The sequence below is a fragment of the Erithacus rubecula genome (assembly GCF_903797595.1).
Source record: "Erithacus rubecula genome assembly, chromosome: 11".
NCBI classification, from domain to species: domain Eukaryota; kingdom Metazoa; phylum Chordata; class Aves; order Passeriformes; family Muscicapidae; genus Erithacus; species Erithacus rubecula.
Window position 1 is genome coordinate 17894368 of NC_136663.1, and position 25297 is coordinate 17919664.

Sequence of the window (25297 nt, forward strand, 5' to 3'; positions counted from 1 at the left end):
TTGCAGACCAGTTTCCCAGCTTTCACTCTCACTGCAAACAGAATTTATCCTTTCAGTCTTGCTCTAGGTTCTGACCAGCCCTGTGTTAAGCTTGTCAGATTCCTGGAGATCACAGGTAAGGAGAACACACCTGTAAGGTGACATGGTTTACAGGCTTCTTGTGCAGCAGTTCAGTGGCATCAGGGCACAGGAGAGCAATGGCTGGAAACAAGGGTAAAACATTGAGAAAAGCAGGAGAATTTTCATCCAAACAGGTAGTGATCTCTTACACATCCTTAATGCAGAAACAGCTTGCAATGTCCAACTAGAAATAACACTGCACTTTAGCTAAAGCAAACCTGAATTCATTGAAAGAGCTGTTCCTATGAGTAGGGAGCATTTGTATTTGTTTTGAGAAGTAAAGCCAGCAGGAGCTTTGGGCTAAGAGTCAAAGTCTGAGATCTTCAAACTCAGGTCTCATGACAAGGCATTTCTAAAAATGTGTAAATAATCAGACTGTCATATTTTTGGCAGAGATTTTGCTTATATCTTCGTAGTGAACCTGACAGTTTTAGTGCATGGAACTGGTCAATCAAAGAAGTCATTGAGGAATGAAAGTATTGTAGCTGCAGATATCTCAAATCTGTCATAGCTGGATTCTTTTTAGCTAAACGCAGCATAAAACACTTCATGGAAGTAAATGTCTTTATTACCACTGGGGGAAATGGAACTAAGAAAAGGCAGATTGAGGTCGTGGTGAGAGTGGTTGAAGAATCTGAAGCAGAACCTGACAAAGCTGCATTAGAAACTTGGATTTATCAGATCTATTTTAGCAAGTTAGTGTGTGGGACATTACTCCAAATGCATGAGTTTCATTAGGGAGAAAAGAGACAGCACAGAATTGTCATGGGCAGGAAGGCGACTCTGGACATCTGCTGCCCGCGCCACAGCGCCCCCTGCAGCCCCGGGGGAGTCACTGCCCCGCCTGCCCGGCCGGGAGCCCCCAGCGCCCCTGCTGGCTGTGCACGGAACTGCACCAAAGGGGAAAGTGCCTGCAGCCAAGAGAGGCTGGGACTGGGGCTGGGATTCATTGGTGTTAATGCTGCTGCTGCTGTTAGTTTGTCTTGTTATTCATATCTATGCTAGTAAAGAACTGTTATTCCTATTCTCTTATCTTTGCCTGAGAGCCCCTTAATTTCAAAAATATAATAATTTGGGGGGAAGGAGTTTACATTTTCCATTCCAAGGGAAACTCCTGCCTTCTCTAGCACATATCTCTCTTTCAAGTCAAGACAAAATTCCAGTCCTGAAGGCAATAGTAGGGGTGGTTGCTTTTTGGTGGTTTTTTTTTTTTTTTTTTTTTTTTTTTTGAGGGGGGGGTTCTGATTGGGTAAACTCTATGTTTGGATTTATTGCTATCTTCTGGCTTCTAAATATACAATGTGTTTGAGCTCACACTGCATAGAATTTGTAAATTAAGTTCCTAAGTGTCCTTGGCCTCCAATGTGGATGCACTGTTTAAGTTTGCTGTAGTACAAAAGGGAGGAAGCTGCTAGAGACATTCAGATGGCAAGCTAACTTTTATAGAAAACTTATCTATATCACAGTCAGCCTTAAAGACTATACACAGTGCCTGCCCCAGAACTCTGGTGTTCTGACAGTTTAGATTGTCTATGCCTAAGCCTGTTGAGTTCTGGCCCTTTAGGGGCCAGAAATTGCAGCACCCAGGAGAGGCCTTGTGTTGAGTAGCCTGAATTCTAAATCATAAAAGGCTCCTGGCAGCGTGGCCCAGAACTGAAGTCTTGATCTTCAAGTCTTCATATCTGTTCATCTTCTCAGCTGGGACTACATGAGCTTCTTAATAGAGAAAAACCACAGAAAATATTCAAAGTGGTACAAATGTTACTCTGGTTTCAGAGATTGCTGAGCTTCATGTGCCTATATGCCATCTTTAACCACGGCCCTGTGGGCATTTAAGGATAACTGTGCAGCTGGGAGTGATTGAGTAGTGCCTGCATCCAGATATCCAGACTTCTTCCACCTGATTCCTGGCATCAAGAGATGCAGCACAAGTTCTGATCTTGCTGAAGCTCATGGGAGTTGATGTGACTTGCAGGACTGTGGAACTGGGATCCTAGGCTCAGTAAAATTGCATTCACACTCACTTGTGTCAGCATGGATGTGTGATATCCTCAGGAAAAACACTGAAAGTGAGAAGAGAGTACAGCAATCCAGTTATATGAAAAGGAAAGGACAAATTGCCCTTGAATGCTTCCAGGTCACTTGCCAGGGGTTGACTGCTAGCTTCTTCCTCAATTTCATGAAAACCTTTCCACTGCAGTGGTCATGTCCATACCTAACAATCTGAGTAAAGTCATCTCTCTACAGTGGATATTAAACAGTTTATGCCCCAGGCAGTGAGCACCTACTTAACCACTCTTCATAACGCTAAAGGAAGTCTAAAAATATTTTTTAGCAGAGCTGCAGTAAAATCATCATTGCTGTCCTGAGGTGTTCCTGCTACAGCTGAGATACAGCTCTTGCTCTTGGAAGAAGCAGTGTTATTCCAGCTTGCAGAATCTGTTTCCCTGAGCTGGTGCTCCGTGGTGGGTGGTGACTAATGGAATGATACCCTGAGAAATGCCACCATATAGCTCTGGTGTGCTGAGAAACATCTCCGAGGTCAGTAACTGCTCACAAGCAGCTCTGAGTGTAACAAATGTTTCCATCAGGGTGAGTGGGATTCACCCAACTGTGCCCCTGATGAGCTGCTGTGAACCTGCACTGTGAGCTGTGATTTAAATCAACATGAGCATCTAAATTTGTAATGAAAAATTTTTATCTTCCATCCATTTTACTACATAGCTGTGTCCCATATGCCTGGCTCCCAACTGCATTTGTGGGACTTGCAAATCTTTTGTTTCCTCCCAGCTGAGACTTCAGTAAGGGGGTGAAAATACTGAGTTACTCTTTATTCAATTCTTGCATTTGTTTGCAGTAGCTCAGAAACAGATTTGTGGAGTTTGTTGCTGGTCTTACTTTTCATTGACAAAGGCATTCTGGATAGAAGCAGCTAGTTTTAAAATGCATTGAGTAAGACATGCTTTAAAAAGAAGTTCAGAAATCATTGCAGAGATGACTAAAGATTTTATTTTGTAAACTGTATGCTTCATTTTAAAATGCTGCCAAATATTGATTATGGTCTTAAAAAAATCCAAAGGACAGAGAACCTAAGTCAGGGACAGGATATTAATAGAACACATTATCAGGTAAAAATAACAACTAATGTTTTGAGAGAGAGGGCATTTTCCTATTAGTTTGCCAATTGTCCTATAAGCAATAAATTAAACTCATCTCTTCTGTTCTCTTGGTTTTCTGGTTGGCCATGTCTCCCTAGTGCAGCCTTGGAAGAGAATGAAAGGCAGAAGTATCTGTGGGGTTTTGTACTAAATCCCTTTGTGCCTTTGACACCTTTTGTTTCAAACACATGCTGTAGTATTTGACAGAGATGAGTCTGCCTGCAGGTAACATAATACCCTGTGCTGTACTCAAAGGCAGATGTATCCTCTGTCTGGGCATTAGTGAGCAGGGGAGAGCTGAGTTGTGCCACTGCAGGCAGCTCCCACCTGTTTCATTATACAGCTTGCACTGGAGGAAGCTGTCCTGCTGGGACCTCCCAGTGAATCTGCTCCACTGCAGCTGCTTACATGCAGGAATGTTTAATATGCTATCCAGCTGTACTTTGATGTGTACTAACAGGTAGATCTTACAGGGAAGATAGTGTCAGGGACTCAAAGGTCTGTTAGGAAGCCCTGCTCCTTCCAAGGGCATTTTGTTCTCTGGTCTCCTAGTCAGCGCTTCCTTTGGGCAGCCTTGCTGTCTGGGAGAGGATCCCTTGGGGCAAGCAGAGGTGGAAGAGCTGGTACATCTGGATGCACTCAAGCACAGCCACTTGACAGATAACACATTGGAGGTTTTACTTAATGCAACTGGAAGTATAATTCAAAACTGGCATGAGCCAAGCTTAAGATGGTGGCATAGACTGAAGTGTTGAGGTCAAGAGTAGAGTGGGTCTATTAAGGGTCTGTGAAAACTTCCAAATAGCTTTTGCTGTAACACTGCTGATAACACAAATGGTGTTACTTTAAGGCTATATAGTCTGTTTGAAAACATTGCTGCAGATAGTGATGAAGGAGGATTATGCAAAAACTGAGGTCATATGTTACCTAATTAACATTATATATATTTTTCTATGGATTTCCAATTATTGATATGTTTGACACTATTTTCAATTTTCCTTTTAAGTTAAATTAACTATCTTACTCTTTAGAATCATGCACACTCATTTTTCACTTACAATGCACTTGTGCATTTAGCCAAGAAAAATACATTTGTACAGACTGAAAATTCTTCCTGAACTGAATGGGAGTTTTATCTTTGGAATGACTGTGCATCACACAGAGTATTTCTGCAGGGAAGATGTCAGAACATTTAATTTCTGTGCACTAGGAAAATGCATCCTGGATAATGTCTCTGCTTAAGTTTAAAGCTGTATCTTAGAACTGGCTTTCAGGAAAGACTGATAGAAAGAATGCAACACAGACTGCAGATTTTCAAATCTGTAATGTAATAGCACCTACCTATAACTTACACTTTACCTCTGCAATTAGCTGGTTTTTATTGTTGTAGTTCTGCTTCATAGAATGGATATATGACACAGTTCTAGCTGGATTGTGTTCAGAGTTCTGTGCTAGGACAAGTCAATGGTGTTGTCATAAGTCTACCTTACACTTAGATCTTTCTGCAAAAGCATTTTTAAGAATTTCAGTTTTACTGGATTATGTTCTTCCCTAAATTTAGTGGATGATGTCAGATGTACACAGATTGCAGTTCAATCATTTATTTTCCTCTAGTGTAGAAAAAGCCAGGGAATTGTCTATGCCTTGCATCAGTTTCATTGGAGATACTGGCCATGTGGGACTGGTGTTTGGGTTAGGGTTTGGCTTTCAAAAACACAGAAACAATTAGCCCACTCTTAGACGGGCTTGGAGAGCCAGCATGGGAGCTGCTGTAAACTCAGCTCAGCTTCCATGGAAAGGGTGGCTGCTGCTTCTGTTTCCAAATAAGGATCATTCAAAGTTAGTTTCGGAAAAGGACTGACAGCTCTTGCTACTTTTTGCACAGCTCTTATACATTCTGAGTTCACTCATGGAGAGGGAAGTGTCTGTGCAATCAGAGCATGAGGCTCACTTGAGCAGCTGGATTAGAAGAGCATTTATCTTCCAACAGTATCCTTATCTTTAGGTACATCCAGAGGCATTGGTTTCAGCAACACAAATAGGAAGCTGTATAAATGTGCGTTTCATGAGCCTGAATAATGTTATGTCAGGGAAGTGATCATAAAGCCACCAATATTCTTGTCTATCCAGAGGCAGACAATCTATAAATCTGACCAATAATTAGAAAAAAGTATGTGTTAATAGTAATTAACATTGAGTGGTGTCATGGAAAGCATGAGGCTTTGCTTTATAGAGCCACTGACTGATAGCTAGATAGGTGCTTGTTTTGTTGTACAAGTGACTGATGCAGTCAAGCTGATGATCTTTTGCCAAGAGCAAGTCAAGAGAAAATTAAATAGTGCACGTTTGATGTTGTTGTCCATACATGAACAGAATTGTACTGCTTTCCACTATTGCTAGCCTTCTTCTAAAGCAAAAAGACTAATGAATTCCTATTATCACTGACAGTGTCTGTCTTGTGTCTCTCAAATTACCTCTACCAATCTGTTTCTCTCCCTGTTGGCTAATTCCTGTCAAATTTCTCTGAGGCAACAATAAAAACTACGGTCAAACAAGCTTCTTCCTAGTAGACAGTGTCTGGGGAAAGGATCTCCTGAAGTGTGTGTCCTTGCAGAGGGGAATACCACAGGGTGAGTTTGCACCTGACTGGGCATCAGAGAAGCCACCAGGGACTGAGTTCTTCAGTTAAAGAGCTTCAGTTAAAGCTCTCAGCTGTGGAGATGAAGCAAATTTCAGTAGTCCTGCTGCTCACAAAGCAAACTGGCATCACTGAGTTGCAACTGGTAACCTGGATCTTGTGTCTGTAGGTTGCTTAGGGCCTTGAGACCTCCTACTGCAGTAGCAATCCCATGGAGCTGAAAGTCACAGGAACTAAATGACTGATTAAGATAGTGCTGTTGGCACCATGACAACCAATGTCTTTCACCAGAAGAAAATTTGTTTTTCAAGTTTGTAGTTTATTTGATTTAATGGTAACTTAACTGCATTGTGAGCCCTTAGTAAGAAAAGCAGCTGAGATTCTGAATTTCTGCCCATCTTCATTGCATTAGATGAGGAGAAATTTCCCTAAATGTTCATCAGGTTTAACAATGACTAATCTTCAGTAACAGCTGGAATAATGCAGAATGCACTTGTTATGCAAAAATCTGCAAACATATGGCAAGTACAGTTCCTTGCTTCTGTTTCTAGAGTTGAAAATGAGGAAGACTTTGCAATGTCATGGAAACAAAATAGCTGTGCTAATCTGGAAAGAGCAGTCCTGCATACCTTTTCAAGGAGAAAAGAAGAAACCTGATGCTTGTGAATGGCTGAGTCTCTCATGTACCAGTTTTGGATTGGCAATTTAGTGCTTCTGCATCTCTTTTCTTCATATTTACATGTTCCATCAAAAACAGCCTGCTGCACTGCTACCCTTTCAGAGGAGAAATTCAAACACAATTGTTTGCATGTTTTCATGCATTTGAAGAATATTCTAGAGTTAGGCTTGCTATTAAGAATAATCATACTGTGTAGAAATATAGTACCACAGCAATCCTTCTTCCAGAAATACATACTGGTAGTTCCTTGGGGTCTAGTTTACTAGTTGAACATGTCTATCTCTGCTGCATGAGGGAGAGACAAATTTGTTCTCTGGTTTCCTCAATGACAGCACATTATGGATGGCTTAGTAGCTATCAGGGTTTCAAGCTGGAATCATTAAACCGTGGGACAAGCTTTCCATACATATTTGAAAATATATTTTACATATTTGTTTGTGTGTCACACCCCAGGAAGGTGAATGTGAATAGAGGTCAGTAGCATATAATGAATATGTGAACAGTGTTGTAAGAACTAGTTCATCATGGCTTTATTTGTGCTAAGAGGGATCCTGATTTCTCTTTTCTGATTGACTTGCAATTTATGTGTAAATTCTCATCTTCTCACTGGATTTATGCTAAAACAAAGGTGAGAATGTATTCCTTCCACCTACAAATCAGTTTATAAGTTTATATGCACCAGTCACACAAGATGTGGGCTCAGTGCTCTACTTTTATATAGAGGTAACAACAGGAAAAAAAAAAGAAATGTCAAAACTTCATTGGTGAAAGAGGCATCTCTAGCAATGTACACTAAGACGGACTCAAAACAGGGAATAAATACTATTTTCTCTTTCTGCAATTGGTATAATTTGTGCTGGGGCAATGGCTGAGGTCCCATTTGGTTGGTCACTGAAAAAACAGACACCTCCTGAAGATCTCAGTCCTGCAACTTTTGTAACTGTCTTCCCACTTTCTCCTTAAAAGGTTTGTAAAATCTGACAAATAATGAGAAAGTTTCTCTTAAGTGAAACATGCTTTAAATGGGAGAAATATTAATATTAACACTATTCCTGGTTTATGATATAAAGGAGTATTTAAAATAGTGTAACAATATTTTTCAACTCAAATACATCTCTATATTTTTATGGCCCTGTAAAGTATTCTGCTTGCATGTGAGAATCCTAAGTAGAGAAAAATTGAGTGTATGATAAGAGAGGTGATTGTTCCTTTGAGAATTCGAGTGTCCAGTCTAAAGTGATGAAATCTGGGTGTTGTTGTAGATATCTGAGGGGGTATGCTTTGTTACTCAGTGTAACATCTACAGACTAATTAGTCTGCACCTCAGAATTCCTGCATTTCATTTTCTGGAGTTCTGCTTTGCTCAAATGCTGTCAGACAACTCCTGCTGTCAGATGACACCATAGAGAAGTAGAACAAACAGAAAATAATGTCATTACATAATGTCTCTGCACTTTCTCTAGTGTTAGAAAGTGACTTTGCCTCTGCATCAAACCAGAGTGTTTGCATCTCCTATTCCCCTCTAAGAAATAAATAAGTTAGTTTTATTCAACAGGGTGGAAAGAGCCAGTCATGTCCATGGTACTGCCCCAGGCATGTGATTACTTACAAAACATGATTATTAACCATGTAATCATGCATTTCTCTACTACATTTTTCCTGGGGTAGTGCTGTTCAGTAGTCTGTTGAAAATGTGCCTGAGACAGCCTAGAGAAATGCACTGATAACAAGGATGCCTGCCTGGTGATTCAGTCCTTTCCAGTTTCCTGAAGGTCACCTCCTGCTGCCTGCCTGTTCATGTTTCAGTTTCTTCTGGTTCCATTTCAGTGCTCCGTGTAATAACAGGTTGCAAAATTCAGTTTCTTAAATTGGCATCCTCAAAAAGCCCTGCCCTGAAAATCTAAACACTTTAATGATTATGTGTATCCACTCTGCTGGGTTTTACATAATACTTTTGGTTTTCTTCTTGCTGACATTCAAGAATTAAAGCAGAGTATCCAAGAAACAAGCAAAATACTTCATACAATTGCTTAATCTGTGGTGTGGTTGCCAGATGGATGCTATGGAGTAAAGCCTCTGTTTCTCTTTTACTGGAACCTTTAGGAAAACATGTACCTTTGTCTTCTGTGAAGAATTTTGTTTAACGATGCATAGAAAATTTTTATCTAATAACATCAATAATGTGCACTAAGGGATTCACCCAGAATTGCATTTTCAACATTCTTAGCTCAGCAATCTCATTCACTTTTGTGTTCTTTGTATATAGAAACCATGTTTGGAGTCACAGATTTGAACACGGCCCTGTGCCATGCACTTATTAAAATGTAAATGTCTGAAATCAGCTATTAGCTTTGGGATTTATGTTATTTGTGAATATGACAGTAAATCTGGAGTTGTTCTGAAGCAATAGTTATTCTGTGAGATATGGATGGGAAACCTCACTAAAGGGTCTTCTGTTTGCTTACACTGACATCATGTCTTTGTAGCTTTTGCTGTCTTGGGGCTATGTACTTATCCTCTCTGCACGATGCTTTCATGTCATCACTAACATACCTCAGTGTTGTGGGGTTTTGGTTAAAGTTCTACAATATTGTTCTACAATATTTCAGACAGCTCACACCAGAGTAAGGACACGGTATTGGGGAAAGAAAAAAAAAAAATCTAAGCAATTTATTCAGCCTGTCTTTCCTAGCAGAAACTGGGCAGTCAATGAGCTTGTAGCTGAAGTACTCAAACTGCTAATGCCAAAACAGAAGAGTGACAATTTTGAGATGGGGTTTGTAATGAGAGTGCCAAAGTGTTCATTTACAGCAATAGGAGTAGGTAGCTTCTAGTCTTTTTAGAAATAAATTAACACCTCAACCTTTTTTCCGTTTTTAGTAGACAGCCAAAATAGGCAAAAGAATATCAGTTTCATTTCCTCCCACAAACATACTCAGCCTAAGGAATAACCTATTGATACCAGGTGTAACTTCTGACAAGGAGGTATCAACACCTTTTGCAAAGTACAGTGCAGTGCTGTGATCTGAGAGCAAATCCACCCTGGAGTATGTCAGGAGTTGTACTGCAGCAATGGGAATTTGAGCCTTGAGTAGAGATGAAAACTTGTAGGCTCAGGTAGAGCCCTGCCCTTTACTTCTGCAGGTGAAACAAATGATGCTTTGCATCCAAAAGGAACATCTGTGATTTATAGCATTCATTGTTCTGGTTGAGCTGGTGAATGCTTTCCTAACAGTTTTTTTCAAAGTGACTCTCAGGCTCTGAGATTGAGAATCCTCACCCACTTCCCTCCAAGAGCTCGTTGGTTTGTTCCCACAGCCTTCCACTGCTGAACTGAGAAAGCACCTATTGGTGCTGATTTCTTTTGGCTGATATGAAAGTTTGTGAGTTATTTCTCAAGTAGCATGTATGGCAATTGCCATTTGAACAGCTCTGAATTTGACAGTGTCTGCTTCATGACTGCCACCGTTCTGTCTGATTTGAAAGGAAGAATAAATATTTCACTAACAACTGAGAATTAGATGCTGTTCATTCACAGATGCATAAAAATGTACTGGTTAACCATCCAGGCCATAGTGCCACTGGGTCCCTGCCTGGCAACTGTATGAAAATGTTTAAATATTTTGAACTGAGGTTTATTCTTCCTTGGATATTTTCTTAATCAGCCAAACAACTCAGAATGGCCATTCTACCTGCTCAACCTACTTAAGCATCAATCATCTCATTTTCTTGATTCCAACTACTCAGGAGTTTATAATTACACAACTGTTTCTGCATAATCTTTTTAACATGGGATTGGACAATTACCTAGGCAATCTAGTAGAGCAAATAAATTTTTTAAATCTCTTTCTGAAACAAAATCATAAAAATAAAAAGCTTTGATTCCACTTTTCTAGCCCAGCACAATCATGTTTTGTCCTGACCTCTCAACTGAGTTAGCAGATTATATCCTTGCATCACAGATACTTTGGACAATAATTGTATTGGGACATGCTTTAAGTTGTTTTGTCTGGTTGAGAGTTCAAGCAAAGGCATCATGTTAATGTAGGAAGTTGATGGGCTTATGACATTTCCCTGCTTGGTGTGTCTGGGCTGCCCTGTGAAGCTGACAGTGTTTAGCTGAACAGAGTCAGCTTTGGGAGTGACAGAAGTTTCACACCTCTGAGAGAAGCAGGTCACCTGAGCTCTCAGATCCCTAACAATTCCCACACTCTGCAAGAGCCACATCCAACGCAGCATTTGCTTCCTTCTTTTCCAGTACAAAATCAGACCAGAGATCATTCAGACATTGCTCTGCTTTTTAACCACCTCACTTTGGAAGGATAGCTAATTAAAGATGTACAAAGCTTTATTTCTATCTGTATTATAATTGCAACAGTGACACAATTTTTCAGATGAAATCTACAATGGCAGTGATAAAAACATGCATTTCAAATGAGAGCTCAAGACAAAAAGCAGGAGAGATCATGCCTAGGAAAATTACCCTACCTACCCAGTTACTGTGTGCTGGAAAAATTATTTTTAGCTTGCCTGCGACATATTTGATAATTAGTTCTTTCTGTAATCAAAGGCTGTATTTAATGAAACAGAGATGAAACAGGGAGTTCAGCATGAAGGGAGAGATGTGTGTAATCATCTTTATCTGCCCATGTTAATGCTGTGAGAATGCACTGCCTCAGAATCTGTAGTTATCTGCTGAAAGAGGAGCAGAAATAATTACCTGTACTGAGCACCTGCTAGTATCCACTATAATCAATGCTAAAGTCACTTGTGAAGGATTTGGTCCAGGTAGGTGCTTAGTGGCTACAGAACAAGAAAAATGACATGTAAGTGTGGCTACCTGCTTTGCCAGTGAGCTTCTCCTCCTTTTCCACACAGGCATCATCTAATATTGAGATCCCACGGAGTTTCCTGAGTTGAGGCAGCTGCTGTGGGGTGGCCCTGCTGGGCAGTTCAGCCTGGATTGCCCTCAGAACCTGCAGGGTGAGGTTTGCAAGAGAATTGTTAGGAACTCCAGCACTGGGAAAGGAAGGTTCTGCACTAAGATAACAAATGCTGAAAGCTGGCACAGCAGCCAAGGGCCGTGCAGAGCATCTTAGGATTGGTTGCTTGCAAAAGGAAAAATCATCTTGGACATGGGGGAAAAAAAAAAACCATAAAACCCAAAACAGGATATAACTAATTAACACAAAACTATAAAATTAATGGAACCTCACTTAAGAATCTGAATGAATTTTATATAATTTCACATGTCTTGTCCATTTAGTTTTTTTTTTATTATTATTAAATTAACAGCTTTCAAGTAAAGAACTGAAAAGCACTTTGGCTGCAGGATTTTGGAGTGAAACAACAGATTTAATGTGCAGTTTGCCAGCAACTGGGAGTACAATTTCTCAGCCCCATTTTGCTCAGGGCATTTTCTCTTTTGTTAGTTTCTTCCTGATCATCTCTACTGCCTAAGAAAGGGAAAATCTATAGTTTCATTAGCTGCACTGAAAAAATTGAGTGACAGGGGCTTTTTCCACAACTGAGTACTGACTTAGAAAAGAAGTTATAGCTGGGTTATGATTATTTTCTCCTGCTTTGATGAGATTAGAAAAAGTTGAAGTCAGCATCTAGATGGGGACAGTCATGAATACAGATGATCCACAATACAAATGAAATCCAGCATTTCATTCACCCTTCAAGCAGCAGCTCAGTTTCTGTGCTCACTTCCTCATTAAGAAACTTCCCTTCAAGAAACCATCATTAAATTATGTTTTTCTGCTTCTCAGGGTAATGTGCACTTCCTAACTTAGCACTTACACAGCTGGAAAGAAATAATTAATTTGGAGCTTTTCAGTCCTCTTCACTGACTTGCAAGAGGAAAAAATATTGGAATGACTCCTTTCAGGTCTGAAAAGAGGTGAGATATATACTTACTCATCAATATGCTTGGACAGCATGACCATGAACAGCCTATGGTGTTTTCCTCAAGTTTCCTCACAAACTTTAGCAAAGTTTTAGTATGTTTAGTTTAGTGGATTTCACTTGAAAAGTAAATGTAGTTACTTAAACTGTATTTTGAAATATCTGAAGTGAAGAGTTTGGGAAGGCATTGGAGTCCAGTATATTCCCTACATTGTGTTAAAATTCAGTGCTTTCACAGAAAGTGTTAGAATTATTAAAAGGTTGTACTTATATTTCAAGATTTTATAAGTCAAGCATCAGCCAGATGAAAATTTATAATTAGAATCTAATTTTCTAAAATTAAACATCATTTGAGTCAAACAGCTCCTTGTGCAGCATCACATGGGCACCCTCAGTTGCACACAGCTTCCTGTGCTGGTCCAAGCTGATGAAACCTCATAGCAAACTGTTGGAGGATGGTTCAGAAAGCATAAGTAATAGTTAAACAGTCTATTTTTAACATTCACAGAATAGTCTGGATTGCAAGGCACCTCAGATCCCCTTGTTCCAACACCCCTGCCATGACAGGGGCACCTTTTACTAGATCAGGCTGCTCCAACCCCCATCCAATCTGAATCTAAATTTCCAGGGATGGGGCATCCACCATGCTTCTAGACAACCTGTGCCAGTGTCTCACCACCCTCAGGGTAAAGAATTTTTTCCTATTATCTTATCAAAACAGATCATTCACAAGCTGTTTAAAACCTGTACTTTTATCTTACTTATTTCAGCTTAATTTTAACTTCATGCTCGTCATCTGAATGGTTCTCTCCAGTGGAGGGAAATGTAAGTTAATTCATTCTGTTACTCTCTGAAGAATCAACTGGGAAAACTTCACCAGAGGCATCAGGTATTTTATTAACTAGGCATTTGAGCAAATGAATTTTCTCAACCTTGTTTCCTGAGAACAGGCAATTGTGTTGCAGAGATCCTATTGCTGTTACTGCTCCATAATCCAAACATTGCTCTGGTGTGCTCTTCCCAGCCTATAGATTTGTCATTTGACTATTATGTTATGCTCCACTGTTTTTTCTAATTATACTGTACATCCTTCTTCCCATAGCTTCCATCCCATCCAAACAATACATTTTAATAATTTGGTGGAACATGTTTTCATAGCTTCTTCATAAATTCTTATTGCCAGTATTATTTCATCAGACAAAGTCAGTTCAAAGTTACATGTTTCAGCTTTGATTATTAGTTCTGCTCTTCTTAGTTCTCCAGAAAACAGCTGGGCTGGCTTTTGCTTTGAAAGCTGGGCTTACTATTATGGTAATGGAAATCAGGAGTATAATAAATATGTGTGACAACCTAAATTTCTGCTTATTCCATTAACACTGGGCTATTGAGTTGAAGTTTGGTTGCTGTTTATTCATGGTAATAATCCACTTTTTCCAAGAGGAAAATATACTTGTTGAGTTAGAGGGCTTAGTTGTTTGTGATGTGAATTGAAGAATTGCAAAGTGGTGCTTAGTTACCTAATTGCTCTCCATCAGTTTTAATGTGCAGTTTACTCCAGCTAAACATGAACCACTTGGTGTGAAAAGCAATTAAGAAGTGAAATCATAGACCCTAAACCCTCGGGTTCAGGCCATTTTACTACAACCCATTGATGATTCCCACTCAGACTTTACTTCCCATTCAGGTAATCTAGTTTACAAGCTATTTGAAAACTCATCTTCAGTTTATACTTGATTGTTCCCCATCTGAACAATATTACTTTGCTGATTTCAGATTTGACTTCATTTATGATTATGTTATGTAATGACATCAAGATAATTAAACCACTCTCCACGACAGGATCTGTTTCAAATTTCCTAGTGAAGCATCAATATGAGCCTGTTGTGCTACACTGTGCAGGAGAAACCTAACCCTGCCCTCATCAAAAAACAAAAAATTAAAAATTGGAAGACAATATATTATCAGAGGGATCAAATTAGATATCTTGCATTCTCTTAACTTCTCAAAAGTTTGGAGTGGGGGAACTCAGTAATTCTGCCTCCATCAACAGCCCCAAAGCACTCTCAGGCATCAGACGTGAAGGGAAAATCCCCACAGCACAAAAGCCACTGAAGGGTTTCATTAAGTTTGCCAAACCTGTCTCGGGTTCAGTGTCCTGGCACCTGCAGATGGTTTTCCTGAGTGTGCACAGGCTCGCAGCTTGTGCTGGACTGGCGTGGTCAAACCCAGCATGGGTTTGGGGCCATTCCCTGCCTCCTCCTCCTCCGGGGTGTGGCTGAAGGACAGTCACACTCTCCTCAGAAACCTCTTCCAATGCAAACCCAGCCAAGCCTGAAGCCATCCTACCAGCTGCACAAAAACTGAAAACTGCTTTTGTTGAGCCCTCCCACCCCTTGTCCACACATCTTGCAGCTGCACACTCCTGGGAGGGCTCTGAACGCACCAAGTGTTTTCTGTGGAAGGACACAGAAGGAACTCAACCATTTTCCACACACAGCTAGGACACAGAAGTTTCTTATCTCATAGATGAAGAAATTGAGTTGGCCTCAGGCAAGATGCCCTGGGCATTATGTCCTGTAATGGGACAGTGAACAGAACATTTTCATCTCCTCCTCTCTCAAGGTGAATTTACAGATGGCTTACTCCTGCCTCTATTTTCAGTAATTTATTCTTGCACCAGAATCAGCAAATTAAAAAATGAGTTCTCTTCCTAGCTGACATTTGCATATTCATTAAACATTCCACTGAACTATTTAACAACATTTTTAATGAAGCTCACTGACAGCTCAGGATGTACCTATCCTATGGTAATTGGAATTGGCAGAGCTGTACCTCAAACTTGAAAGGGCACCACCATTCCCCCCCATGGCTGCATTTTGGCAATGTCAGAGAGGGGCTGAACTTCCAATGGGCACTTTACCACTGCAGACTGCCTCCCCTTCAGTCACAAATTCCTTTCAAATATTTCCATATTCAGCAGCACCAAAATTATCTTCATGAGCATACACGCATAATAGGAATGCTGATAGGTCCTGGTATGTCATATTCTGATTTATATTCATGGGTTTGACTGTAAGGTTTGTTTTATATTCTATTCAAAGACTTCATTAATATGAAATTAGCACAAATTTCAGTTGGAATGATAGGAAGAATAGGAAGAATATAAACCAATGGACTGTCTTTTTAAATTCTGACTTGAACCCTCTGGTGAAGTCAACTTTTTCTAGAAAACAGCTTTATTGAATACACTGGATTATATTATACAATCCTGACTTTTAAGGACATCTATAATAGTTAGAAGATTAATCCATTAAAATTACAAAATACATTACACTGTTAATTTATTGGTTTGGCAAACTATGTAAAAGACTGCCTTTTCTTGGGTGCAATGTAAAAACACATTGATTGTGTGAGTACTGCAAGGTGAGATGTGTAATCATGAGGTAGCTGCTAAATCAAAAAAAATAGCATAGTAATAGAACTTCATTTGTTCACTCAAATGCTTATTGATTAACGTTTATTTTCTCATTTTGGTTCAATACACATTTTGTGAAAAAGCCAACTGCTTGTGACAAGAGAGCATATATGATTTGGCAGTGTATTAGTCTGGCACCAGACAGCAAATATGGCACTTAACAGAGTTCAGAAAACAAGCTATAAAGAAAATAGTATAATAGAAATATTTGTAAACCTTAACAAAAAGCAGTACAATTTATGTGTAGACTAAATATATGTTTAAATGCTAAGAAGACACTAGAAACAAAAAGGGCAACAGATCAGTATTATTTGCCTTTTTTCTGTGGATACTTATACAACTCACTGCCCTCTGGGCCTCTTCTAGCACAGCATCATTGGCATTTCAATCTAGAGAAAGTTTTGAGTCATCATTACATGTTAATAAAATAGGGGGTTTATTCCAAATATGGAATGGGGTGAGCTTCAGGATGGAGTATTTAGCCTTTGACCAGTGACATTTTTAGGTTCTGGTATTTCATTATTCATTTAGAGTAACTTTTACCATTTGAAAAAACATGTATATTTCCACTTTCCAAACATCAAGTTCTCCATTCTCCCATGGCAGTCCTGGTGTGAAGCATCCCAGCATTTCCATGCTTCAGAACACAAACTCTGATTCATTTCACCAAGCATTTACGTGGATACAATGCCCATCTCATGGCATCTTGTTTGTGCTGCTGAAGCACACACAGCTCTCAGCAGGTGTGGATTCCTTGGGCTTGTGAAAACAGAACATTTTTATGTGGTTTAGAACACAAGCTCTGAGTGTTTATTAAAAGCTCAGGTTTTTAAGCAGGTTCTTAATAAGAAGTATATAAAAATTATATAAGACTCATATACCTCTCTTCAGCGTGCATCGCATTTCCTGCGTGACAGCTGGTAACTTTTTGATTCGTGTATTACTTGCCTTTTTCTTACAGCTGAGAGGGTAAGTTATGAAGCAAACAGAGGTTCACAACTCACATTTATAATCTTAGAAACTTCCTACCAGATGCCAAGCCACCCCATACTCCCAGATAACTATTCCAATACCTCCGACCTTTCTGTTTCCATGTGTGAGACGATTGCCTTTCCACAGTGATCCACACAATTCAGTAAAACCCCCTGCGATCCACAATCGAAAACTTCCCATACTTGCACAGATGTTTGCATTAGCTCTAAGTGTCACCTCACGCTATTTTCTGTAAGAAGGGATACCTTCAGCAAGAAGGGCCGAGCGAAGGAGGCGCGTTTGGGCTGCAGCGGCTCGGGCGCGGTGAGAGCTCGAACGGCAGAGCAGCAGCACCGGCGCCGCCTCGCCCCGGGCTGTGCCCGCCGTTCCCCGGGGGTTGAGCGGGCGCGGGGCCGTTCGCTCCGCGGGCCGAGCTCCCCTCAGCGCGCCGGGACAACGCCTGGCACCAGCGGGCCCCTCTCCAGCACGGCCACAGCCGGGACGGACCCTGGGCCGGAGCCCCTCGCCCCGCGGGGTGCGGGGAGCCGGCCCGGCGCTGCCCGGTGAGTGCCGCCCGCGGGCCGGGGGCTGCGGGGGACCCTGAGGGGCGGCGGCCGCGGCTACGCGCCTGCCCTGCCCCCGAGGGGGGCACAGCACAGCCCGGCCGTGAGGGGGGCACAGCCCAGCACAGCCCCACCCGCCCGGCCGTGAGGGGGGCACAGCCCAGCACAGCCCCACCCGCCCGGCGGTGACAGGGCTCCGGCGGTGCTCACGGGCTGAGGAGGACACAGCACAACCTTCCGCCCGCCCGCCGGTGCCCGCCGCCCCTTCGGGCCCCTCAGGCTCCACCTCCCGGGCCGGCCCAGCCGGCTCCTCCCTTCCGGCCCCTCCGCTGTTCCCTCTCCGCGTCTCGAGCGCTCCTGTGCCGGGGTGTTTCTGCCAGCCGTGTGCTGGGGCGGAGGCACTCGATGCTGCCTGTTTAACCACCTTTGTTTAAACTGCACTTTGTCAGCGTTATCCGACGTATTTTCTTCCTGTTTTGCCTTGCTGTTTTTCTGTGCCATGCCCGAAGCCCTGGTGGGTGTGCGGGCGGTGGTGCTCCAGCCGGAGCGCTGTGGAAGCCGCAGCATCCCGCAGGAGCCGGGCATTGCTCCGGGAAGCGATGGGCGCTCGCTGGGTTATTCCAATAGGAGGAGGCAGTGCGGCTCTGCCCCGCAGTGTCACGGGTGACCTCCTTTCAAAGGTCTGTCAGCGACAGCGGCTCCCCGGGACGTGTTTGAATATTCATCCACGCCCGTGGCAAGTGGTTTTCTCGCCGCCCCTCTTTTCCCGCAGCGTTGCAGGCGCTGCTGATGTCACATCGCACAGCTTGGCGCTTCCTTCCGCACGCCGAAGAGATTTAAAATTCCATTAATAGTTTTCTTTAGTCTGTCCTCTGAGCTGGTTTTGAGCGCTGGACAATGAAGTCAAAGTACCTTAAACTTGTACTTTACACTGGTTTTGAAAACACAGAACCCAAAGGGCTTTAAGGAGAATATTCGGGATAAAATGGGAACATTTTTTCCACTGTTGCCGATACATGTTATTTGAGTAATCCTGGTTTTGGTTTTCCTTTTGTCAATATTCCCGTTCCTATGAGATCAGAGAGGATCCAAAAGAAGCAGAGATCTCCAGGTGAGGTCCCTGGTCTTGCATTAACTGCCCCAAGAGCCCAGGTGTCTGTTGACCTGTCAAACAGGTTTTGTGGTGCAAAGAAATAAATCCTTTGGATTTTCAACTTTCTGCTTCCCCGTGGGTGCTCCTTGTAATGAGTGGTTAATGCTGGCACCAGCAGTGTCTCCACTTGCTGTGTAGAGATTTCACCTAAGATTATTAAAACCTACATATGCCTTCCTATTCTGTGGCAGTAGATGAGAAACACATGTATTTAAGTAAACACTCTTTTATTAAATCAAAATTAGGCTCTTCATTAATAATGCCTTAAAATATTTTAGATGTCTCTGTACCATTGGGACAAAGAGGCTGGTGTCACTGAAGACAGATTTATGCTCACATCTGTATCTGACGTCAGTGACATTTAATCCTTATTTAATTCTGGAAGGCTTTAGACATTAAATGCTGTCACAGAAGAATTTGTAAAAGAGCTTGATTTTTGGGTCACATTTGTGTTTTGAATCTGAATTTGTCAAATGAAAAGCAATTTTCATTGGTCTTTATAGTGGCAGCAGGACCAAACCTGAAGAGGAGAGAGATAGGTTTATAGTGTGTTATACAAGGATGTTCTTATGGATTTTCACTTATATTCATGATGATGCAGTGACTATTTACTGAAGAGAAAAAGTAGTGGAGAAGCAGCCAGAAATTCTGTTGCTGCACTGTTTTTTTTAATCATTTTCACTTTTGAGCAATTTTGTGGCTGTGCAATACATTTTTTTAAAAAACTCTGCATGCTACTGTTTTGCAATACTAGTTCCTAGCTCTTTTTAGCATGTAAGTTCTACTTTTTTGCTGCCTTCATTTCATAAGGATAGGTAAACCTGTCCAACTAAACCAATGCTAATTTATTTTCCAGATGCAAGCCTGGGACTGATGTTTTCTAAAAGTTAAGTGGTCCTAGAAGAATTAGAACTGCAGGATCAAAGTGTCAGGTTAGTTGTCATCAGGCCATAAAAACTCTCTTTTTTTCTATTACCATTTTGCTTTTCCTTGTGCTCATGTCCTTTGGTTTATAAACTTAGGTTTATTATGTAGGCTTGGCTTATTGTATGAGTTTACCAACTTCTGGTCAAGTAAAATCATACATTAAAGCAGTGTAAAGCAAAGTATTTCCACTTTGCAGCAGAATTAAATATTTGATTCTGACTTTGAACATCAGCTTTTAAAATATCAGTGCTACATCCATTTAACTTTGAAACTTCTTCAGCATTAAAAATGCTCAATGCTTGAGCATTAGTTGAGAGTATTTGACTTTTGGCCTACTCAATTATGTGCCTCTTAAACCCAAAGGTGTAATTTCTTGTTAAGAATATCCTATTCTCTATTTATTAAACTGCTCTTTAAAACTCTGCTGAGACATAGTCAGGTCATAGAGTGCTGGCTAATAATCAGCTTTATAGTCTGCAAATCCATTTTCAACATCTGTTGAACAGTGTAAGTGTGAAACTTACAGCCAAATATGCCCTAGATGCTTCCCTTCTGCCCTAGAAGGAAGTCAGTTTTTTGAGTCTTTTAGCTTTGAGACAAAGAAACAAAATCACTTTATTACACTAGAGTTGCATGTTATTTTAGCAAATAGGATGAGTTCCTGAAAGACCAATTAACCTTCATATAAATGGATTGTGCTGTGTTGCATAGTGGCCTTTGGAAGCTCTATTGAAGATTGCTGATGCTTACAGTGACTGCTCACAAGGATAATTAGATGTTAAAATGATGATCCTTGGATATCCAAGAGGCTGTAAGGCATTTTCAAGGGATCAAGGCCTCACAGAACTGAAGGTGATAACCTGAAATCTGAAGGGGAGGTAGAGCTGTGCTTAACCAATGCCATTTGTTTTTATTTTGTTGACTGAGAATAATATTGAGTTTAGGAATAGTTGAATGTTTTGTGACAAGTAGAGGGTGCCTTTTTAAAAGGTGGTTGATGAGTCATAGGTTGTGCCTTTGTACATAATTCCTTCTCCTAGGATAATGAAGGGTATAAGCAATCCCATGTCAATCCTGCTGACAAGACTTGCTGCTGCTTAGCCAGCCTGCCTTAGTCAGTGCCTATTTCTTCTCTTTTGCATAAGTAACATGGATGAGTCTTACCTTCCTTCAAGAACTGTTAGAGCATTTTTGATCCATGCATACCTGTATGTTTACTTGGGGCCCGGGAACTGGAGTCAATGGGATGAGGAATGGGCTGTTGTCTGTTTGTACAGGGAGCCTGAGCAGCAGCTCAAAAATGCAGTCCAGGGAGGCTGTGTATAGTACTGTGGGGCAGAGATTCCTGCAACAGCAGATCCTCTATAAATTCTGTTTAACCAAAATGCTGCATTAATTCAATCACATCTTGATGATGTTTACTTCTGCTTATAAAGTCAAATAACTTTTCTTCTTCCTTCTTGTGTCTCACCTGGACAACTGAAACAGGTTTAACACTTTATGTTGTTATTTGTTCCATGGACAGCAGAGGTGATTCTTGCAGGAGAAAATGAGCTGTGAGCACTCTCATCTCAGAGAAATACGAGTCCTGTTTCTTCTGACTTCTTATACAAGTAGGTGTTTTGGGTTGGTGTTTTGAACACAAAATTGCTGGATGCAATTTTCTGTTTTGATAATAAATGGAAGGAAACAAGCCCTTTGGGAATTATCAGGTTCCAGATGCTTCTTTTCAACACCATTCTGGCATTAGGACTATGTGAGCAAATGGACCTTACCCTACAGCTCATTCTGTTGTCAGTGGACTGCATATGCAACTTTCAGCCTGTATTTTCTTGAATTTTTGTATGCTCTACTTTGCTACTGATGTTTGTTTTGTGTGGACATTTAATTAGACATGGAAATACCCACCTATATATATATATCCTTTTTTACATACAGATATGTTTGGTGTGTGCACACAGAGTACACCAAGTTATTACTTTGTGTGGATAAAGCTACGAAAACATTTGATTGTTAAGTGCAAGAGATGTAAGAATTTTGAGTTAATATTCACAGATCAACATACGTGAAGGTTATGGGGGTTAAGCAAATTACCTTCTGATAGATTCAGATTATTGCAGTGCATTTATTTACTCTAGAAATATCTGAGTGGTCAGACTTAAAAGACTTTTGGAGAGCAGAATAAAGCAAAAGTAAGTGAAAATAAACCATTTGCTTCTGAAAACTGTTCATCATTAAATATTCTTAGTTTTACACACAGGATGTATTTTATAGTAAAGAGTAAATAATTTTGTTGAAGAAATGCAGCTTGATGTGTTCTGATTAACACTGGAATGTAATTGTTTGACATAATCAGAAGAGATAATATTTTGAGATAGCAGATACTTATGTTTTTGACCAAAAACATTGATTCCTAAAGATGAGGGTGTCCTGGCAGCATTCTGTGGGGTCTCTACTGGTGACTAGATTGTGATTAGAAAAGTATATTACTGTTTAATTTCTTTTACAAATATTTGCATTGTGAGAAACATTTGCTGCTTTAAATGCTCTGAATATACACAGCATCCTGTCCTGGTTTTGACTCTGCTTGTTGCTACCACTTATTAAAATGACTTTTAGCAGGATTAGTTGTCATGTTTAAAAAAAAGTAATTATCTTTAATTTTGTTATTTTCTGGAAAGATTGCCCAAATTCAGGGGCACTGCTACTTTATACTGCTGTTAAATAGAGCCATTAGTCTCACCTGACTTCTTTCCTTCTTTTCCTGTCAGCTGAATTATTGGCAGTGCTGAAGGAAATGCTCTTGATGGTGGAGTAGTACAGAGGGAAGTGTTAGCACCTGCTCTTAAAGGAGTTTCTGATTTCTTCCTGCTGCACAAACTCTTTGTGGTTTTAGAGAAGACCTTGATCTGTATCAAAGTTGTTTCATCCCCAGTTCTTTGAAATTCAGCTCAATGGATGTTAGGCTGGAATATTTTATCACTTCAGATGCTGAAATTCTTTGTTGTATCTTATGTTGTTGTTTACTGATGTAATTTTTTTTCCTCTTATGTAGTCTAGATTGTAAACAAATTATGCTGCAATAAAAATGCTCTAAGAATGCATTTACTTTGCTACTCTGAAGGGAATTGCAGTACAGCTAATTTGCAAATTAATATATTTAGAATCCTTATATGTTCAAATTTGGATAACTGATCTCACAAGCTAAGTCCTTGTTCAGGGTATTCTTTTAAACCAGGAGGAAAAATGAAGAGGCAGTAATTGCAACTGTGATGATCTGTGGTTAATTTGAAACACTTTCAAAAGCACTTTAAAAGGCTTCTGAAATTCAGGGTGGGTTTGGTGATGAAGTACCAAAGTTGCTTATGAAAATAGCATTTAGGAACCTGAAACATCTGGAATGCAGACTTCTAAATGCACTTTTCTTACCTTCAGAAAGGTTTTGGCACAAAGCTTTTAGCACAGAATTAATTTTCCAAATTGTGGACTGTAAAATAATTTATACCTAGAAAACTTATAAAACTTAAACTGTGTTATCTTTATGCCTTTCTTTGTTTAAGAGCTATCTGAGGTCTGGTCATGGATGCATTCAGAGTTGCCATAGTCCAGGGGCCTGTGGGGATTTTGCAGCAGAAGGGATAAAAAAGAGAGTGTATTGTTTTGTCGTGTTCTTTTCCTCACTAAGCTTTAATCCACAATTACTTCCAGTCCAAACAGCACCTACCCAGAAATCTTTTTTTATGTAGGCTTTATTTCAGCCCTACTGAAATCAATAGGACCTTTTTCTGGTGGCCGCAGTAAGTATTGGATGGGGCCCATAATTTACGCTTGCAAATAATTTTGGCCACAAAATCATATCTGCAGAAATGGAGGCAATCCCTCAAAACCAGGCTAACTTCTGTTTGTGGGGGTTTTTGCAAGGGAATTTCAGTAACTGGCTGTGGTTTTTCCTTTATCCTCTGGGGCTACCAGAAGCACAGTAATTTTCAGCCATTGTTGGGTCAGGGTGACATGATCTATGGTTGCTTCCTCGAAAGGAAAGCTTTTTTTTGAGTTAAGAGGAGTTCTGCTCCATTGTGCCTGATGCAATGAGTCACAAGAAGAGAAACTGCTCCTTTAGGGTAGATGTGTTTTCTGACTATAACTTGGGCTTTCTGTTTGCAAACCTGTCAGTCCACCAAGTAATTGATTCTCTCTAGCAAAGAGCACCATAGCTGGCTCAGATGTGATCGAAGGTAAGGGGAAAATGGCATGTGCTTGTAACAGAAACAATGCGATTTTGTTCTCTGAATTCTCTCCCCACAAATTCAATCATAAAACTATAAGGATATTGATTGTAGGTTTAGCTGGCAAACACCAAATATCTCCAGAAACAAGAAAAGCTTCTATGTACATATTTAAATGTTTTCAAGAAAAAAATCCACTGTGTTTCTAATAGATTGTTAACCTCAGATGAACTCAAAACTGATTGATGGCTTGAAGTCATACTCCAGAAAATAATTTGAAGTACTTCTTTATTTTCAAGTAGAACTTTATTTAGAAACATGCTCTGGTAGAAATTTCAAGGTTTATAAATGACCTTTAATCAAAGGATATAGGATCAGTGAAAGAGACAAAGAGTTTAATGTCTCCTACATGCTGGAGTAGAAGGAATTACAGTTGTACAACATATACCTTCTTTCTACAATACTGTGGGCCTGGATCTGGAAGGCAGCATCATGACTGTAGCATTAGGACTGATGCTTTCCAGTGAACTGTAGCCTTTATGACTTTAATAGTTCAGGAGCACTTCACAGTCAAATGTTTATCCTCTAGGATGGACTGTGAGTAGCTTCTTTAAAAGCTGTTGAAAAATTACATTGCAAGTTAGTGGAAGGAACTTTAAATATTCTAAAAAGCAGAAACACCTGCAGTTTGCTTTGCTGCTTGCCTGCATTAATTCCAACCATGTCAGAGAAGTGGCACTGCCTTCCTTTACAGAGAATAAATAACTCTGTCAGTGATAGGATTTCTGGAGATTTATTTTCTCTGCAAATACTGTGTGTTCACAAGTGTGTGACTGGAATGACTTTCACCATACTTGGTGTTTGCAAGCTGATTTGTAATTAATACTGGCAAGCCTGAAGATATGGTCCTTTGTACCTCAGTTGATGCAAATGAGATTCTTTGCCTTGTGGGAGGTTTTAGTGTGTTTTCATATTGCTCTTTGCTTATTCACAGCTGTGAAGGATATAACCTTGGAAGTACTCCAGTTGTTGTTTACATAATGACATGATGTGGGTTTCACCCAGCTCATGCAGGTGGAGAAGTCAATACCTATAGATTATTTATTCTATGGCTTGACCTGTCTCAATTTTCAAAGATCACATAAATCTGGTGCTATGTTTAGTTGTGGTAATTAGGATTATGAATATATAATTTTAATTATTACTATTTTTTTCTGGAAATGTCACTCTTCAAGATAATATAGGTAGCAATGCCAGTATATTTGAACATTATTAGCAGGTGAGGTGTCAATTAAGATGCCTCCTTCCCTAACCAAGGTGCAGAAGAAGGAAACCAAAGCAGCCCTTTTAGATAGAAAAGGTTGGTCCATGACATCCATCTCTAAATCTGTCAGGGAATTTAACAGAGTTTTCCAGATAGAAATTATTTAAATCTTGCAGGTTTTTGAGATAAATGTTATTAGGAAGCTACATTTC

The 25297-nt window shown here is 40.3% G+C and overlaps 1 protein-coding gene and 1 long non-coding RNA gene across 4 annotated transcripts in view; one reads left to right on the forward strand and one right to left on the reverse strand.

Moving 5' to 3' along the window:
- Window positions 1-1261: 1261 nt before the first annotated feature.
- LOC306806385 lies at window positions 1262-17349 on the reverse strand. Its single transcript, XR_013775463.1, has 3 exons — window positions 17219-17349; window positions 11436-11571; window positions 1262-2183 (listed from the first exon to the last, which is right to left on the reverse strand). It is a non-coding gene; the product is annotated as an uncharacterized lncRNA (long non-coding RNA).
- SPSB4 (splA/ryanodine receptor domain and SOCS box containing 4) overlaps window positions 16942-25297 on the forward strand; it is a 140455-nt gene continuing 132099 nt past the window's right edge. The window contains exons 1-2 of one of the 3 annotated variants that reach the window (XM_079315081.1): window positions 16942-17515; window positions 19525-19600. The gene's annotated coding sequence lies outside the window, so the exon portion shown is untranslated. Of the gene's footprint in view, window positions 17516-18047; window positions 18196-19524; window positions 19601-25297 lie in introns of those variants that run through there. The other 2 variants (XM_079315080.1, XM_079315083.1) reach the window with 2 other exon arrangements.